Source organism: Phyllostomus hastatus, unplaced genomic scaffold (assembly GCF_019186645.2).
Source record: "Phyllostomus hastatus isolate PE091 unplaced genomic scaffold, TTU_PhHast_1.1 phas_contig_64, whole genome shotgun sequence".
Taxonomy (NCBI): Eukaryota; Metazoa; Chordata; class Mammalia; order Chiroptera; family Phyllostomidae; genus Phyllostomus; species Phyllostomus hastatus.
This window is the reverse complement of record NW_025333928.1, coordinates 5989092-5994226: the sequence shown is the minus strand read 5'-3', so window position 1 is coordinate 5994226 and position 5135 is coordinate 5989092. Positions and strand designations below refer to the sequence as shown.

The 5135-nt window shown below is 39.9% G+C and overlaps 1 pseudogene; it reads left to right on the top strand.

Moving 5' to 3' along the window:
• The first annotated feature begins 4077 nt into the window (after positions 1 to 4077).
• Positions 4078 to 4665, top strand: LOC123825435 (annotated as a pseudogene).
• Positions 4666 to 5135: the final 470 nt, after the last annotated feature.

Sequence of the window (5135 nt, the reverse complement as noted above, 5' to 3'; positions counted from 1 at the left end):
AGATGCAGTTGCCTGCAGAAGAGGAAAGGGAGAGTGGACTTGGAAGGATGGGCAGCCCAGGAAGAAGCTCACCACCTGCCAACCTTAAATTAATTCTCAGTAACCTGGAAGGGCCAGGCTAGAGATGAAATGGCAGTGGTGGGCTTACCTCTGTAGACACCAGGGCTAAGGCCACACAGAATAGACTGTGCCTAAACTGTCTGGGAACCCGCACCTGCTCTCCTGGATTCTCTTATTTCCAGAGCCAGAGTTGCTGATCCCAACACAGGCTCTGCCCTTTAAAAGGGTGCAAAGAAAGCAATAAAACCTGGGCAGGAGGTGGCCCTGAGGCTGAGAGGAGGAAAGATTTTTTAAAAATCTGAACTGGGCAGAGCAAGTGGTGGTCAAGGATTGCTGAGCTTTCTGCCACCTAGGGGGAAAGGTGCTGGCTGGGGGAGCCTCTGGGCCTTCCCCAGAAGAAGAGGGAGGACCCAGCTCCCTGTGATCACCACCAGGATCCAAAGGAGACCCTCATGTCCAAAGTGGACATGAGGACTGCCCCACTGGGTTAGAATCACACATGAAAGGTAACAGCCAATTCATCTTTAGTGTCTTTTCCACCGATTCCCACAGACATCCCCTCGTACATGAAGTCCCAACACCTCCACTCACTCACCCGGATCTCCTGATTCAGTACTGAGTTGTGCACAGATGACTGTCCACTGACAGGCATCAGAGGTAATTTGGCCCCATGGAAAAGCCATGCCTTTAGAAACAGGCTGCCTGGATTTCAACCCCAAGTCTGCCATGTACTAGCTATGTAACTTTGAGCATTTACTTACACTCTCTGCACTTTAGTTTTCTCCTCTACAATGTGCAGATCATAGTGACATAGGATCATTGTGAGATTTAAATGAGTTAATACTCATATGTAAAGTGCTTACAACCATGCTAGACATATGATAAGCACAATTCCAGGGTTCCCTGATTCATAACATGTATGTATACATAATTCAATATTTATTGAGCACTTTCCATGTGCCAGACACTGGGCTACATACCTTAAATGTATTATCTCATTTAAACCCTAAAACAACCTATGAATAGGTACTATTATTACAACCATTTTACAGATGTGGAAGTGGAGATTCAGGAAAATTAAGTTTCTTAAGAGCATACAACTTTTATGATTGCAAAACTTATAGGCCAAGTCAGAAAAAGGACAAATACTATATGATTCCACTTATATGAAGTACCTAGAATAGTCAACTTATCCGAGAGACAGAATGTACAATGGTAGTTGTTAGGAGCTGGGAGGAGAGGAGAATAGGGAGTTATTGTTTAAATGGGGACAGAGTTTCAGTTGGGGAAGATGAAAAATTTCTGGATATGGATGGTAGTGATGGGTGCACAACAGTGTAAATGTACTTAAAGCCACTAAACTATACAGTTAAAATGGTTAATGAGGTAAATTTATGTTATGTATATTTTACCATAATTTAAAAAAAAAAAACTTTGAGTTAGGCCACTATACTTGACTGCCTTTCTAAGAAGGATGGATGGTAGGAGGGAAAGAAGGCAGGAAAGGAAGAAGGAAGGAAGGGAAGGATGGATGGATGAAACGAAGAAAAGAAAGATGGATTTTTCTTTCTCATCCATTTTCTTTACTCATCCATTTAACAAATATTTGGGTACTATTCTGAGAGCTGTGTGGAAATATAGCAGTGAACAAGACAAACAAAGATTCTGTTCAGTGCTCATAAGCATCTCAGTGTTTGTATGTACAGATAGAGAAATTGTGTCATGAAAGTGAGAATTTGGATGATCATTTCTACCCTTTATTGACTTCTCACTAACATGGTACTAAGCCCTCTGCATGTATTCACAATAACCCTAGAGATAAGTCCTCTCATTTCTTATCCCCATCTTCAGATGATAAAAACAAGGCACTAAAAACTTGCCCAAATTTTGTAGATAAAAATGTATCTGCTGAATTCCGGCCAAGATGGAGGCATAGGTAGACACACTGTGCCTCCTCGCACAACCAAAATAAGGACAACAACAATTTAAAAACCAAAAAAGGAACCAGTACTGACATAAAACTGAACTGTATGGAAGTCCAACAACCAAGGAGTTAAAGTAGACACATTCATCCAGACTGGCAGGAGGGGCAGAGTCAGGGAGCCCAGACAGACAGGGCTCAGGCAGGGTGGCTGGCAGACCCTGGGCACCACAAGGCAGCAGTGGGTGGACCGAGCAAGGTGGCAGATTGTGGAGAGGTGTGGTGCAAAAAGCAACTGGTGGGCGTGGTGGGCCCACATTCACGTGCAGATAAACGAGGCAAAACTGGGGAGCAGGAGAGACTGCGCAACTCAGGGTCCCAGTGCAGGGAAATAAAGCTTCAAAACACCAATTGAAAACACCTGTGGGGGTTGAGGTGCAGGGAGAAACTCCCAGCCTTACAGGAGAGTTCATTGGAGAGACCCACAGGGACCCAGGATGTACACAAAACCACCCACATAGGAATCAGCACCAAAAAAACCCAAATTGCTTGTGGGAAGTGACTGAAATTCAACAGAGAGCAGAGCAAGTGCCATTGTTCCCTCTCAGACCCCTGCCCCACATACAGTGTCACAACTCAGCCACTGGGTTGCCCTGCCCTGGTGAACACCTAAGGCTCTACCCTGTACTAAAACAGGTGTGTCAAGACAAAAAAAAAATGGCCCAAATGAAAGAAGAGAACAATGCTCTAGGAAAAGCATCACTAAGCAATGAAAAGATAGTCAACCTATCAGAGCACAGTTCAAAACACTGGTAATCAGGGTGCTCACAGAATTGGTTGAATTTGGTCACAAATTAGATGAACAAATGAAGGCTACGATAAGAGAAATGAAGGAAAATGCACAGGGAGGCAATAGTGATGGGAAGAAAACTGGGATTCAAATCAATGGAGTGGACCAGAAGGAAGAAAGAAACAACCAAACAGAAAACAATGAAGAAACAAGAATTCAAAAAAATGAGGAGAGGCTTAGGAACCTCCAGGACATCTTTAAACGTTCCAACATCCAAATTATAGGGGTACCAGAAGGAGAAGAGGAAGAGCAACAAGTGGAAAAGTTACTGGAACAAATAATGAAGGAGAACTTCCCCATTCTGTCTAAGGAAATAGATTTCCAGGAAGTCCAGGAAGCTCAGAGAGTCCCAAAGATGTTGGACCCAAGGAGGAACACACCAAGGCACATCATAATTACATTAGCCAAGATTAAAGATAAGGAGAGAATTTTGAAAGTAGCAAGAGGAAAGGAGAGAGTTACCTATAAAAGAATCCCCATAAGACTATCAGCTGATTTCTCAAAAGAAATCTTGCAGGCAAGAAGGGGCTGGAAAGAACTATTCAAAGTCATGAATGGCAAGTACCTGCATCCAAAATTACTCTATCCAGTAAAGCTTTCATTTGGAATGGAAGGGCAAATAAAGCGCTTCCCAGGTAAGGTCAAGTTCAAGGAGTTCATTATTAAGCCCTTATTATATGAAATATTAAAAAGACTTATCTAGGAAAAAGAAGGAGATAAAAAAATATGAACAGTAAAAGGACAACAAACTCACAACTATCAATGACCAAACCTAAAAAAAAACAAAAAGAACTAAGCAAACAACTAGAACAGGAACAGATTCACAGAAATGGAGATCACATTAAGGATTATCAGTGGAGAGGAGGAGTGGGGAGAATAGAGGAAAAGTTACAGGATATAAGAAACATAAATGGTAGGTACAAAATAGACAGGGGAAAGTTAAGAATAGTATAGGAAATGTAGAAGCCAAAGAACTTATATGTACAACCCATGAACATGAACTAAGGTGGGAGAATAATGTTGGGAAGGGGGTACAGGGCAGAGGGGAATAAAGGAGAGAAAAATGGAACTGTAATAGTATAATAAATAAAATATATTGAAACAAAACAAAACAAAAAGCTGAATTTAAGAAAGGTAAACACAATTACACTAAAAATACAAAACATCCATAGAGAAAAACAGAGATACATGCAGAGACTAAGGATAAAGAATAAACTAGGAAAATATTTTCATATGTAAGACAGACATGGGCAAATTAATTTCTTCACTGGCAAAGTACTCACACTTGAATAAGGAAGGCCTTTCTTTCAAGCTGAGCATTTTGGTGGTGGGTCCCCATGTACATTTAACATGTATCGAGAAGTGATATTTCTGTTCCAGGCCCATATACTCTGGCCACAGCATGATGTTCATCTGCAATGACCGCAAGTTGTTCAGGTTCTGTAAATCCAACTGTCATAAAAACTTCAGAAAGAAGCACAATTCTTGCAAGGTCAGGTGGACTAAAGCCTTCCATAAAGCAGGTGGTAAAGGAGCTTATAGTTGATAATTCATTTGAATTTGAAAAATGTAGAAATTAACCTGTCAATTACCAGTGAGAGCTGTGAAATAAAATCATTGATGCAATGAATAGAGTCAAAGAGATCAAACAGAAACAGAGAGCTAAATTTATAGTGAACAGGTTGAAGAAAAATAAACTACAGAAAGCTCAGGACATCAAAAAAGCCAAGCAAAACATTCATCTTATCTGGGCCCCTTTACACGCAAAGGAAAGCAGCTGGAAGACAAAGAGGATGTGGACATGGAAGTTATTTCTGACAATCTTACTGTTTAATTATTTCTAGAGCACAATGGAAAATCTCCTTTAGAGATTTAGATGATCTGAGTTATTGATTTATTTTTTACATAAGGTGACTCAAATGAAAAAGTGATTAAAATCACATCTCTTCTACATTGCTATCTGAAAAACATCAGATAATATGGATGGTAGATTGCACCTCACTGTTAAATCTTCACCAATAGATTTACTTATGTAAAACATGAAAATTCTGTAAATACAAAGTAAATTGCAGACATAAAATGATTGTGCCAGTTGGATAATGGAACCAGCATTATGTAATAACTATTGACAAAAATTCATGGCTAGTGGTATATAAAATAAAATTTTCTTTGCAATAAAAATATTCCCTTTATTAATGTTATAGAAGGAGAGATACATTTAAGGAACTAACAATCTGTATGATAATTAGCCTCAAGTACTAATATCTTTTGTTTTGATTTTGGCATTTCATGTTTTGGTTTATT